Source organism: Nyctereutes procyonoides, unplaced genomic scaffold, assembly GCF_905146905.1.
Source record: "Nyctereutes procyonoides isolate TBG_1078 unplaced genomic scaffold, NYPRO_anot_genome, whole genome shotgun sequence".
Classification (NCBI taxonomy): Eukaryota; Metazoa; Chordata; class Mammalia; order Carnivora; family Canidae; genus Nyctereutes; species Nyctereutes procyonoides.
Window position 1 is genome coordinate 37,299,683 of NW_026575047.1, and position 15,219 is coordinate 37,314,901.

Consider the following 15,219-nt stretch of genomic DNA (forward strand, 5'->3'; position numbering starts at 1 on the left):
CCCTTCCCAGGCAGCCCAGGTGACAGCCTCTAACTGGTCCCCCCAGACACTTCTCCACCCTACTAGTAAGTGTTCTTTAATTGTTATGAAACATACAGAAAAGAATTGATGATAATATAACCAATTCTTGTGAGCCAGCCAGCTCAGAGTAGATTCTTTCTAAAACCCAAGCCTGATTATACCTGTCCCTTGGTGGATCCACCTTTCAGGGGTTCCTAATTACTTCTAGCATACACTCTAGGAATTGCTGCCTTGGCAAGACTTAGTTCTGTCCTACCTGTCCAGCCCCATCTCCTGCCAGTCTCCCTAAGAGAACTAAACGCCCGGCCATATCAAACTACTTCAAGTTCCCAAAGACTTTGTGTTGTGTTGTACACATGCTGTTCCTTGTGTTTGCAGTGCCCTCCCTTCTTTGGTCTACTTGGTAAACCTAAGCCTATTATGTCACCTTCGGGTGGCCTTTCAGTGATACACCTCCTCTCTCTCCCCGCCTCCAAGGACAACTGATGACTTCTCCCTATATATCTCTAACATATAGAGCCACGTCTGCCTAAATTATAAATTCCTTGAGGGCAAGGCTGTCTCTGTCACATCTTTGGCAATTGACTCTGGTGACCTGATATAATAGTGCTCAGTAAATGTTTACTGATCTGACCCCTACCTTCCTCTTCTGTTTTATATTTGAGTAATCTTTTCCCACTTACTTTCTCCCCTGATCCATAAACCCAGACTCCTCCTGCCCCACTCTGGTGCACAGCATGTGGGTTCCTCGGACACACCTTTATCCTGGTACTCACCTCACTTGGTAGAACCTACCCATTTTCCCTGCTAGAGTGTGGGTGCTGGGAGCCCCAGGACCCTCTGTGTTAACTCTGCCTCCTGAATACCTAAGCACCAGAGCCAATGCTCAAGGCAAGGAAGGAGTCGTTTGTGAACCCACAAGTAAAGGAATGAGGCTTGCTGGCTTCTAAGTCCTCCAACTCCAAAACCATATGACTTGAGCTTCCAAAAATGGTGACATAATCTGGACGCCTCCTCCCAGCAGATGGTCAGAACAGTTGAAACACCAATTCAAACAGCTGGCAGATAGAAAGGTAAACATTTAAGACAGTGGGTAAGAACGAAGGTAAATTCTCCAGCAGGATCGGGAACATTGGCCAAACAGTGTCTCCGTGTGGTCACAGGCACCCCTTCGCACCTGGTGGTGAGCTTCATATGTTCTGTCCAGTGATCCACGTGCCTCAAGAGCTTCTCAGAAAGGTGTTTGACAGCTTTGCTATGACTCAACCCCCACTGGCTAGAAATGAGCTAGAAGGCACATTATTTCTAGGGAGTATTTCACTTTGGTTTGCTCATTTTTGTGAACTCTAACACAAAGTTTTAGTTATTTAACATTTTATTTCTGTTCAGTTAGAACTCTAGAAAAAAAAAACTCTACTTTCTTACGGCTCGTAACCTTGCTTAATTTTCCCCCTCCATAAGCATTTATCCTTATGCAGCACATTTCTAGCCTAAATGTTGGGGGGAATGGACAGAAGTGAAAAAATGCGGAACACAAATCTTAGGATCTAAGCGAAGAGTCAAGCAGATGATAGTCAGGATGTGGCATATGCATTATGTACAACAGCACAAGGTAATCCTGTGGAGTACGGGGAAAGGTCATTCCAGCTAGATTACCTAAGGGTAGACAGACTCTAGGGTGAGGAAAAACTCAGAGCAAAGTGAGCTTAACCAGAATAAATTTAGGGAAGGTGTGCGTGCTCACATGCACATACCCCATGTATGGATTGCCAGACGTGAGACCCTGTGAGGGATCTGGTTTTGGGTGTGGAGGGTGGAGACTGGCCACTCTAGGTTGAATACTTTTCAGAGAAAGACTCCAAGACTGTTCTGCTTCCCTTCCACTCCCCAAATCACAGAGCTCTTTACTACTCTCTTTCCCAAGACTCCTGAGACTGCTGCATAACGTCACTCCTGTTATATTTGGGATGTGAGTTGTGATCTCTGCTGACTTGGGACAATGCATGTCTCTCTTTGACTTCAGCATATTCCAATTAGACGTTGTTGACTCTGTTCTCCCTCCTGGCAGGTAAGAGTCTGAGCCCTCCCATGGGTGGGTGGAGAGCTGTTGCTCTATGGGATCTTGAGCATTTTTAGGTAGAAAGAGCATTGGCTTTCCGTATAGGCCAGCCTGAATGCCTTTAGCCAAGAATGAGGCTTGGTTTCCTTATTTCTAAAATGAGACGATAATGATTATTATCCTCCACTGCCAAGATTACAAGGATGGAGAAATGTTAGCTAGTCCCTCCTCTCCTTCCCCACTGTTTTCCAAACCAAAGCGAGACATTCTGACTTGGCTGGTTTGAGCAGGGAGAGGTTCTGATGCAAACATTTTGCAATAGCCCTGTGAAAACAGTCATGTCAAAATCATGTCAAAATACTATCACTGTCAACTGAGCACTGGCTACACGCCGGGAACCATGCTTTCTATCTACATTATCTCATTTATGCTCATGATAACCCACCTTGGTACATAACCCCCTTGTATAAACAAGCCTTGGATATGAGAGACAACTTGCCCAAGGTTACATAAGCAAGCAGAAGTGAGATCTGAATCGACTCTCTCCTCCCAGAGACCTGAAGGACAACACATCTGAGCTGGAGTTTTGAGAAATAGCTATATGACAGGCCAATTGTGATGGCCCTCTGTGGTTAAGAAATGAGAATCCAGATGCTTGTGGCATTGGCGAAGCAAGCACTATTTGCTTTCACATGAAATATTGCTTGAGCCAGAACGTGGAGTCTGTCGAGTATCAAGGGGCAGTTGAGATTCAATTCATAGTTACTTTTACTGTGGTTTATCTCTGAAGCAGGGATAAAGCAATGCCAGGGACATAGATGAGGCAAGGAGTCCAAGGGGCTTCCTGATGCTTGCCTCTTCTGTATCCCATGGAGATGTGCCCACACATGGTGAGGTGTCCACCAGGTCCAAAGCATATAGAACTGTGTGTACTGCTTATCACCTAGGAACAACCTGTGCCTGCACATAAAGCCACCAGTCTGCTGCTCAGAAGCCCACATCACCTGGGCCTGAGAGCCACATCCCAGGCCGTGAACTCCCACGGTGCTTCCATGGTGCTAGAACGTACCATCTCCCTTTCCCTGCAAGACCTAACAATTTTCCATTTATGTCTACTGAGGTTCTTTCTGTGGGCAGGCCTGGCCATGACCTACTGCAGACACACAAATACAGTTTCATTCTGTTGTAAAATCTGAAGAATCCAATTTGTATTTTTACCTAGAGGGCCACCCCATCTTCAGGTAGAAGTGCAAGAATCTGGGTGACTACACCCAAAATCATCTCCAACAAAGAGGCTCAGATAGAGACAGAGAACAAACCAGTGATTGCTGGGGTTTGGGTGGGAGAGAGGGACAGATTATAAATAACCACGAAGGAGCTTTTGGGGGCCAGGGGCAACAGAAATGTCCTAAACTCAGTTAGTGGTGGTGATGGCTACACAACTCCATAACTTGGCTAAAAATCATGAGCCATTTGTGGACAATGGGTGCATTTTAGGTTATGCAAGTTATACGAGAGAGAGAGAGGTTGAAAGAGAACAAACAGCAGCTCGATCTGCTTGAATAGACAGCAAGCACTTCAGTGAAACCCCAGTATTTTGGACCACAGACCATAGAAGAGAAGATTCTGACCTAGAAAGAATTAAGGGCAGGAGTAAATCATTAGAATCTTTGTGTCAAACATCCGACCTTGAGTAGTCTGCTTACTAATGTGTCCTCTTGGAAAGATGACAATTGTAATGTATTTTTAAAACAATTTATTTATTTTAGAGAGAGAGCAGGAGAGCATGAACAGGGGAGGGGCAGAGGGAGATGGAGAGGGAGGGTCTCAAGCAGACTCCCCACTGATGTAGAGCCCGATGGGCTCAATCCCATGACCCTGAGATCATGCCCTGAGCCAAAATGAAGATGCAGACGCTTAACCGACTGAGCCACCCAGGCGCCCCAACAATCATAATATTAATAATGCCTCTGGCAGAAATGGCTGGTTCCCTCCCGTCCCCCCCCCCCCCCCCCCCTGCCCTCAGCTCTCTCCTTCCACAGAGAAGGGAGGGTTTTGAGGCCCTGGTCCAGAAGCAAACTGACCTTAGCAGAGTCAGAGATTAATAGCAAGAGCCATAGTTTCTTGCTTCCAGGAATCATTTAAAATCCATTTGAGTTTTGAAATAAATTCTCCATGGTAAGAGGTGTTGCATCTGAAGAGAAATGTCAGAGTGCGACATTCTAAGTGCCACAATCACTAAAATTTGAGAAGGGTGTCAAAGCAAAAAAAAAAAAAAAAAAAAAAAATATATATATATATATATATATATATATATATATATATATATATATATATATATAGTTAGTGGCTCTGTCTCCCCAACAGCATCTGTCCATCTCCTTCTGTGTGTCTGTCCAGCTCTCTCCACCTCTACTGACCCCTCCATCCCATGCCTTTGACCTCCACCTGTTCCCCCATCTGGTGCAGATCTGAGAAAAGAGCTGGAGTCTCAGGGTTGGGGAGAAGCACTGGCCAGTGCACGCAGGAGAGCTGGGGCTACAGAAGGAGTGCATCAGCCTCCCCCACATGAGCCTCCTCTACCCACCCCTGACCTCCTAATCCCCATGATCTTAATTACACACACCTGTGGCATGATCCAGAGCCCAGGCCTCAGCTGAAAATATCCAGAAATCAGAGTTGCTTTGTTACTGAGAACTGGCTTATGCCAACCAAGCTTGTATGATCACACTAGCATGCCGATTTCTCAGTAAACCAAATGTCAGTTTATTGTTTTTTTAAGATTTTGTTTATTTATTCATGAGAGACACACACACACACACAGAGAGAGAGAGAGAGAGAGAGAGAGAGAGAGAGAGAGAGAGAGACATAGGCAGAAAGAGAAGCAGGCTCCCTTTGGGGAGCCTGATGCAGGACTCCATACCAAGACCCTGGCTGGGATTACCACCTGAGCCAACGGCAGATGCTCAACCACTGAGCCACCCAGGTGTCCCCAGATGTCAGTTTATTAATTTACAATAAGAAATACACCTTCTTTCTGAATGGACTACTTCTTTCCCGTTGATAACTTAGAGCACCTGGTGCTTTTTCCTGGTGTCCAGGGATCTGAGTGCAGCTAGAGGGCCATGGATGGTGGCCATCTACCTCTGCATCCCTGGAACACAGCTGGTACTTGATAAATATTTGCCAAACTGAGCTGAATTTTGCCAGGGGTAAGAGTAGTTTATCTTTAGCCATTTTTGGTCAAACAGGAGCTGGACCTGTTTTATTTAACTATTTTTCTGAATCCAGTGCAGTTTGTAACCCATGAGGATCCTTGCCAATGCTGTATGGCCAGATTTACGAAGTGGCCATTTGTTCGGGTTTGTCCTTCCACACAGCTGACTTCATTATAAAGCAAATTCATCTCAGAGGACTTACCTAGCCAGATAGCACTCTACCTCCCTCTGCGTTTTCTCTTTTCCTTTATGTTGGAAATGAATACTGTGAAAGGAGTAGGTAATAATAGCACAAACGGCTATGAACTGTGCACTGCCCATCCCTGAAATAGATTCTTCTGTAAAAGAACAACAGTGTTGTCATTTACTGAGTTGGATAGAAAGCAGAGATCGGAACTGAAGGCATAAAAAGACTTATGAGTCACTGGAGTCCAATTTAGCCTTGGTAGTAGTGTGAGGCCTATTATTAGGTCCATTTTCAGGGAAAACTATTGTGAGGGAAGGAAGAGTCCTGTCCATTTGTCAGAGCTCTTCTTGGGCCCTAAAACAGTTCTCCTCTCTGCCCCCCTCTCCCCTGTCAAATCCCCTGCGGATCTAGACCCCCAAAAAGGTCCCTAAGCCCTCCTGACAGCTCTGTCCACCACTCCTGCCCCCCCCACCCTTCCACCCCCTAGCCGGGCAAAGTGGGAAGGGTTTCTGGTGTGGGGTCTTGCTCAGAGCTCTGGGCTGCTGGAACATTCACTACTCTCTCCGCAGCCTGGGGCTCTATCCTTGACCTCCATTTATCCTCCATGCTCTTCACAGGAATTGTGTCTATTCCTGTGGCTTCCACTACCACTTCTATGCTGGAGCCTTTGCCAGTCCAGTTGTGGTGTTGGGCCCTGATGTGTGGGCTGGACATGAGTGCTCTCCCTCGAATCGCAAGTGCCATGCCCTTCTGCTGCAGGCTCCGTCCAACCCAGCAAACACTTATCTTGTATGCTCCCACACTTCTCCTGTAGTTCCTGAGGATACAGAGTTCTATTCTATTTAAATAAATGTGCAGCGTTTAATTTGTAGGGTTTTTAGTTTTATTTCACTATCCAGTGACTGTTGGAGTCCCGTTCACTGTCAGCATCTTTTCTCCTCTTCCTACCCCTGTGTTCTCCCTGAGAGGATTCATTAGTACGGTTTCTGTTTCACAGAGATAATTTTCAAATATACATATCTGGTTCCAACTGTATTACCTGTCTCATTTGGTGTATGAACTTAGATGTTTCTCTGTCTCCTTAAAATAAACAGCTGTTGGGGCTTTGGTTCCTGCATCTTTAGAAAGCAGAAGTGGATGCAGAGATAATTTAGTAAGTTATGGTGTATCAATGCAATGCATTTTTTAAAAAGATTTTATTTATTTATTCATGAGAGACACACAGAGAGAGGCAGAGACAGACAGAGGGAGAAGGAGGCTCCCTGCAGGGAGCCCAATGTGGGACTTGATCCTAGGATCCTGGGATCACGCTGTGAGCCGAAGGCAGATGTTCAACCACTGAGCCACTCAGGTCCCCCAATCCTGTTGAATGTTTTAATGATAAAAAAAATAAAATTTAGGGGATCCCTGGGTGGCGCAGCGGTTTGGCGCCTGCCTTTGGCCCAGGGCGCGATCCTGGAGACCCGGGATCGAGTCCCACGTCGGGCTCCCGGTGCATGGAGCCTGCTTCTCCCTCTGCCTGTGTCTCTGCGCCTCTCTCTCTCTCTCTCTCTCTGTGACTATCATAAATAAATAAAAATTAAAAAAAATAAATAAAATAAAATTTAAATTAAAATCTATGTTGAATTTATTGAAAATATCCAGAATAAGTAAATCTGTAGAAACAGAAAGCAGATTAGTGGTAGCCAGGGGCTAAGAGTAAGAGGGAATAGGGGGAGTAACTGTTTAATAGGCTTTGGAGTTTCCTTTCAGGGTGATAGAAATATCCTGAAACTGGATGATGGTGATAGTCATACAAGATTGTGAATGTACAAAATGCCACTGGGTTGTACGCTTCATTTTTTATTGAGGTATAAGTGACATAATGCACCCTTGAAAGTAGTTAGGATGGTGAATTTTGTGTTATATGAATTTTACCATAATTATACATATATAATTTTACATATTATACATGATTGTATTTTGGAGTGAGTAAATGAGTGAATGAATAAAATGCCTATTTTATTTACAGACTTACATTAGATGGCCTCTCTGCATAATGAGATGTCTCCACTTTGTAGAGTTCTTTTTTTTTAATTAAAAAGTTTTTTAAGTCGTCTCTACTTGTAAGGCTCAAACTCATGACCTCAAGATTAGGAGTCTCAAGCTCTACCAACTGAACCAGCCAGGTGCCCCTGCTTTGTTTTAATGGGAAATTCCAAACACACACAATAGTAGAACAGTGTAGTGAGCCCCACTTACCTCTCAGCTTCAAAAATTAGCAATTCATGTCCAATCCAACTCCACTTATACACTGATCCTCTTCTCCTCTATACCTACTAGATTATTTTGAAGCAAAATATAGCTCCTACAGTGTGGATCTCTAAAGCTAAGGACTCTATTTTAAAAATTTATTTATAACACATTATTATCTCTAAAAAATTGGGTCATTCCTTAATATCATCAAAGGGCAGTGTTCAAATATCCCAGACTGCCTCAGAGATGGCCTTTTTAGAGTCAGATTCATTGCTTTGTGGTTTTAGAGAGACCAAACTGCTTTTCCCAGAACTGACCTGGTAAGTTCATTCTCAGCCATAAGGAAATCTTAAGGAAGTTAAAGTTTCTTATCTGAGGATGGCTAAAGTTGGACAGGATGCTCTTATTTTTTTAAAAGATTTTATTTATTTATTCATGAGACACACACACACACACACACACACACACACAGAGAGGCAGAGACACAGCCAGAGGGAGAAGCAGCAGGCTCCATGCAGGGACCCTGATGCGGGACTCGATCCCGGGACCCCAGGATCACGCCCAGGGCTGAAGGTAGTTGCTAAACCACTGAGCACCCAGGGATCCCCGACAGGAAGCTCTTAAAGTTCCACTTCTGCTCAGATGTTTTCTGAGGAACCCCTTTGCCTGCTGTGGCCCATGTTGCTGTATGGTGATGGATGTCAGTCCTGAAATGCCAGTGAAACGATTGAAATCCTAATTTGAGAGGCCACAGTTTCTCACTGGAACTCACCAGCAAGAGCATCCCCATTCTCCCTCTTGGTTATTAGCAGAGTAGCCATGCCTCTTTGTCCAACGGGGGCATGTTCCAAGCCCCCCTGTGGATGTCTAGAACTACACAGAGCACCCAACCCCATGCATACAATGTTTTCCAGCACATGCATACCTGTGATCATGCACACCTGTGATCATGTATACCTGTGATCATGCATATCTATGATCATACATATCTATGTATAAGTTAGACACAGCAGATTAACAATAACTCACAGTAAAATAGAACAATTATGACAATGTACTATAACAAAAGTTACATGAGTAACTGTCCTTCTGTCAAAATACCTTATTGTGATATTTCTTCTTCCTGCAAGTATGTGAGATGGTGAAGTGCCTACGGGAGGAGATGACATGAGGTGGGTGACATGGGCATGTGTCTGTGACCTCCTGTTAAGCTGCTGGTGACCTGGGGATGTGTCAGGAGGAGGATCATCTGCCTCTGGACCTCGAGTTGACCACAGATAACTGAAACCCCAGAAAGTGAATTGTGGGAGGGTGGGGGGGAAAGTACTGTATCTTAGCCTCTCCCCATCTTTGCTTACCATGGTTCTGCATGACCATCTTCCTGACTCTGGGGCCCTCAGTGGCACTCGCTGACCCAAGTTGCCCACCAAGGTTGACTTGTTCTTTCCTGTTCCTCGTTCTGCACATTTTAGTGGCCCTTCCCTTCATCCTGTGCCTGTGGCCCTGGCCAGCACCTCCGTATTGCTTCCAGATGCTCTGAGTTTTAGCACGACAGCCCTCTTGGGTTCATTTTCACCCCCTCACTTACCCCTCAATTCTACTCTCCTCCCACATGTGTGGTGCCTTCCAAAGTGACTGCTAGCTTATCTGCAGGACCATCAAGCCCAGCAATGCGTGGAAGACCCCCTCCTTCAGGAGACAACACCTCTATAGCTGGATGGCAATGGCTCAGGGCGTGGCTTAGTCTGCTCCTCCCCACCACATTCTCCAGACGGTGCCACTGCTGCCCATTCTACAGATGACAAAGCTGAGGCATCAGAGGTCAGATAACACTCCTGAGCTTAATAAGTGGGGGAGCCCAGGTAAGAATCCAGATAGCCTGCTTACTTATCTACCGTGCTCTGTTGCTTAAATCTAAGAAGTGATTTTTGTGGTTACAGAAGAGGTACATCAGAGGGAGGAGGTGTTCATCTGAGAGCAAACACAGTAGCAACTGCTTATTTCTTATACGTCAAGTTGGCTCTGGGCGATAGTATCCTTTGTTTCAGCATTTCCCAAAACGTGTCCTCTGGAAAACTTAAGGTTTTGTTGTTAATAAATTCATTCAATTTAGAAAAGATAGTACATCGCATTCACTTCTTGGAGTTTCCTATCTATACTGACATAGTACTGGTGTTAGAGAGAGACGGAGGGAGAAACCAGTAAAGAAACCTATTTCCCTGAGTTTTGTCCAAACCTATGGAGGACAGAGACTTTTCCCTTAGCTTAACACCTGTTGACATCCCACGGAAACACTGCTTTATGTAAACTTTCTGGAGTGAAGATAAACACGGAGCTGTTTCAGAAATTTTGTTGTCATTTCTCTAATTTGGTTGAATGAAAACAAACCCTTCCTGGCGTTATTAAAAGGAAGACACTCCTGAATTTCCAGCTTGCTTTGCCATAACCCACTCTGACCCATTGTACCCTGGAATGGTTGCGGAGAGGGCGGTCATGTTTCTGTGGTGCTCAGAGGTGTGGGGGCCCCACTGGAACAACCTGAACGCAGATCAGTCTCCCGGGCCATTCGGCTGGCTTGTATCAGAAGGGCCCCAGAGTGAAATTTCAGCTGTGATGATATGGTTGGTGTCCAGTGTCTCCTCCTGTAAACACTGACCTCAGATTTGGTAGCTATAAGCTTCCAGGCTTATTTCCATGTAACGACCCAGCTGGATCTAAAGGTAGGGTATGATGTCACCAACTATCTGTAGTCATTCCCTAATTAATACCTGGCCATGACTACCTGGCTCTTTTGTTCTAAATTAAGACTACATCTCATTGTCATCCCTCAACTACGGGGAGCCAAGCCAGGGGATAGGGCTGCCAGAATTTGGGTTCATCCAGGGCCTTCGGCACAGAGGAAGAATGAGAGGCAATGTATGGGCCCTGAGGGCAGGATGGCGGATGAGGAAGGGCCAAGTGTGCGGGAGGCAGCAGGCCTGAGGGAGTCTTGGGGCCCAGGAGAATGGGGAGGGTTTGGGAAAGTAGCCCACATGTCTGAGTCACTCTTGGGAACATAAAGCAAGTTGGCCTGTGAGTCTTAATCTTCAAAGCCCCAGGCGGCTAGGTTGGCCCCACCTTGCTGATGGAACGTTCTAGTTCATTCTTTCCCAAATTTGTCTTTCATAAGAATCTCTCCAGGTGCTTATTAAATATGCAGAATCCCATACCCCACCCCAGAATATACTGATTCCATCTGTTTAATGAATGCTCTCAGAGATCTGTGTGATGAGCCAAGTTTGGGGAAATATTCTTCTAGTTGTTCACTGGATCTTACTCAGGAGTAATGGGCTTGGTCCATTCCTCCAAGTGCTTTTGTGTGTTGTCAGCTCCAGTTGTTTGGGTGGAGTTGGAACTCTCACAGAAGAGAGGACAGGGCTTCATCCTCCTCATCCTCATCTTCTTCCAGGGTCTTGGACACCTAGCCCCTCTGGCCAGGGCCAGCTGATAGCCAGATATCAGGCCCCATCTAGAATAAGTTTCTATGTTTTCTCTCTCTTTGGGGGTCAGTCTTCTCCCTCTTCTTTTATTTATTTATTTATTTGTTTGTTTTTTATATATTTTTAAAGATTTTATTTATTTATTCATGAGAGACACAGAGAGAGGCAGAGACAGGCAGAGGGAGAAGCAGGCTCCCTGTGGGGAGCCTGATGCAGGACTCCATCCCAGGACCCCATCCCAGGACCCCAGGATCACACCCTGAGCCAAAGGCAGACACTCAACCACTGAGCCACCCAGGTGTCCCCTCCCCTTTGGTTTAATAAGAAGTAATTTTAGAAGAGGTGATTTGATAAGCTATTGGTGCCTGTTTGGTATCTTTTATATTACATGTCTTGTCTGCTTTAGATAGTCAAGAGTATTTATAGGGCACATATTATGTGTAGAACAAGGAATAAAGAATAGGTTAAACATGTCCCTTTTCTCTGGGCATTAAAAGATTTGTTTGGATTTGGAATAATGAAAAAGTTCTGGAGATGGTTGCATGACACTTGAATGTACTTAATTTCATGGAAACTGTACACTTAAAAATGATTAAAATGATAAATTTCATCTTACATATATTTTGCCACAATTAGGAAACAAACCAAAACCAACTTGTTTAGGAGGTGATATACCCAAGTAACCACCAAAGAGGACATTTCCAAAGTGATACACCAGCAAATGTAAAGAAGTGTGTGAATTTAGAGAGATCCTTGAGTAAAGAAAACCAAACACTCAGGCAGCTTCTGTGTTGGTTTTGAAGGAGGTGAGATTGGGGGATGTTTGCAAGTGAAAGAGGTCACACAGAAAGAAGCAGAATTTCTATAAGGGAGGCTTGTCAAGGAGGCAGCCAGCACCTTAACCACTAGTCTGGGGCCGGGAAGTGTTTGCTGAGTGAATGAGAGGACAAGGGATGGCAGAGGAAACCATGGCAGGGAGGTCTCCTTGGCTGGGTGGCCTCTTGCTTCAAGGGAGTAGAGAGGTATTATCTTGATTTTTTATTTTCTAAAAAAATAAAAATAAAAATAAAATAAAGGGACTTTCTGCTATCTGGGATTGTAATGCTGACGTTAGGAGAAAGGAATTGGAGACCCCCGCCCCCCATCACCCCACTCCTAGGGGTGAGTTGTCCGAGAGATGGTTAGAAATGGCCAGAAAAGGTGAACTCATTTCTGGACCAACCCGCCTGATCATGCATCTCTGCTCAGCATGGAAAAGAGCTTGGAGCAGAAGCCAGCTCTTGCTGGGAGCCCAGCACAGACAAGGGCTTTGTGAAACTCACAGAGCCAAACCCCACTGGGCAGCAACGTGAGACAGGAGGTTTTTAGGAAAGCTGTGACTTATCACAAGGACACTGGATTTGCAGGGGGACCTCACTTAGAACAACTGGTGGATGAGCTGAGCTTTATTAGAGGCAACGGCCCCCCAGATGGGACTGGGGTAGGGACTAAGAGTGGGGCTGTGTGTCTGATCGGCTACCCATGCCAGCCGAGCCATCTGTGGCTAGTCTGGTATGTAGTAGGTGTTCAGTGACTGTTTGCTACTGATATGAATTGAAAGCCCACTCGTTTCTATTTTGTAGGATTTGCTTTTTATTTGTTTGTTTTCATTTTCTAGTAAAGAGTTGTTTCTCTCTCTCTCTCTCTCTCTCTCTCTCTCTCTCTTTCTCTCTCTCTCTCATCTAAGGTATTTGATTCAGCTAAATCAAGCCTAGGGGGGTTGACCCACATCTAGAACAGCTGGCCCCTGGGTGCTGAGGGCCACTCTTTCATTGTCCAGGCTGCCCTCCCTGCCCTGTGGATTCTATGTCCTCCATAGCCCCACCTCTGCTCCATCGGCGCCAGTCTGCTCCTCCTGGAGTCCTGTCTCGGGGATGGCCCCAAGTCCCCCTTCTGTGTCCCATCCCCACAGTCTCTGAGCTTACTGAACATCTTTTACTCATCCCTGGTATCTAGCATTTCAGCAAGTCCAAGATCGCACCCACCATCTCTCCTCTCTGCTCTGTGGCTGCCTCCCTCCTTCCGGGCTTCCATGTACCCTGGAGGGGCATCACCATCTACACAATGTCTCTAGTTAGAAACCTTCTTAACCATCCTCAATTGAGTTTGCCTCAGACATGGCTCTGGAGCCTCGCCTCACCTGTCTGAGCCTGCCCCATTCGAGCTATTCTAGATGTGCAAACGGGTGCCTCTCGGTTCTGGGGCTGCTGCCAGTCAGAGGCAACTAACCATGTGAGCCCAGCCTCTCCGGAGAGAGCTGGTGAGCTTTTGGATGAATTCCTTCCACCCCATATTCAGAGGAGGCACCATACCTCCTCACCCCACCATTTCCTTGGGTTTCTTAGTTCTTCTCTGGAGCCCTAAGTCTCAAGAAAGCCCAAGCAATAAGCTAGGGTGTGTTCTTTTCTGTCCTTTCCTGTGCCCAAAGTCCTGGGGCTCCGTGCCTTGCCATACTGCTATTTCAGCACCACGAGCCTTAGAGCAGTGGTTCATAACCTTGGCTGCACATGGGGATCACCTGGAGAGTTTACAGGATTGCTGATGCCCGGGCACCACCCAGGCCAATTAAGTTGTCCTCTCTGTAGGTGGAGTGCTGGCACTGGCATTTTGTCAAGGCTCTCTAGGTGATTTTGATCTTCAGCCAAGGTTGGGAACTGCTGGTTTACAGCATGTTTTTCTACTCTTTCTGTCTTGGGGTCTCAGAATTGTGCATTCTCCAGCTCCCCAGGCTGGGTCTTTCAAGTTCTTCTCCAGGAGTAGCTTAACTTGGAATGGTTCGATCATATCTTTGATTTTCATCTAACAATTCATCCATCTACTCTGTGCCGGGCACTGGGAAACAAATATAATTGTGTGTGTTCATGGGGGAGCATCTATTATCTTTGGCCACTCTCCCCACATCTGTTTAGTTTGATCGTCCCAACTCTTGATTTTCCTATGGCTATTTCCTCCAGTCCTGACTCCAGTCCATGATCCTCTGTGAGGAGCTGCCTCCACACCTCACTTGGGGCTGCATGTGACCCCTAACTAAGCCTGTCAGGGCACATCATCCCTTTGGCCACAGGGATGGGCTCAGGGATGAGCTTGAGCCCCCAGGCAGGGCACTCAGACTAAGTACAGCTCAATTCTGGGACTGTGGCTTAAATCATTGGGGATTTACTTACTTCTTGGTACATATGAATGCGGGACCAGAGCTGGGAAGAGAGGCTACCTAAGAACAGAGCCTAGACAGAGCCAGAAGATCAAGGGAGGGACCAAGGGGTCCTCCTTGGGGCCCCTGCCCCCAAAGATCACTGTCTTACAGGGAGACTCACCTGCTGAATCATCCCAAAGGCACAAGAATGGTGATAGGGTGCTAGCTCAGGGCAACCTGAGGTGCTTGCAGTTAGTTAGGCTGCCCATCTAGTCATTTCCAGTTTTGCCTGTCGTAGCTGAACATCGTAGCTGAACGTTACTGAGAGATGGCCAGGGAGATCCAGCTTCTCTTCTGGTTTGTTGGATTGTTGACAGACCCTTCTGCCCAGAAGCCACAAGAACTCCCTGTCCTCCCTTATTTCAGGCTCCCATCCCTTACTGGAGGCTAATCAAGCCACCTCCTCTCCCTTCCCAGCCTTGGTTGAAACCTATCCTAACAAAACTCAGCCCGCAGTCTCTACCTCTCTAGGCCATTCTCCCTACTGGTGCCAGAGGATCTAAGATACTAATCTGATCATGCTTCAAAACTTGTACTTACTCCCTGTGGCCCTCAGAGTCAGGTCCACACTTCTTAACATGCCCCAAGATCTTTTGGTGTGGTCCTACCTTACCTCTCAGGCCTGGCCACTTCCTACCACACAGTATTGAGCCAACCACATGGACATATCCCCATGGTCCCATATCCATCTGGTGTCATCTTAAAGAGATGGCCCCTCATCTTCTCTGACCCTCAGGTGACCTGCAGAGGAATCCTGATGCTATGGAGAGTTTGGGACAGAGTTTGCA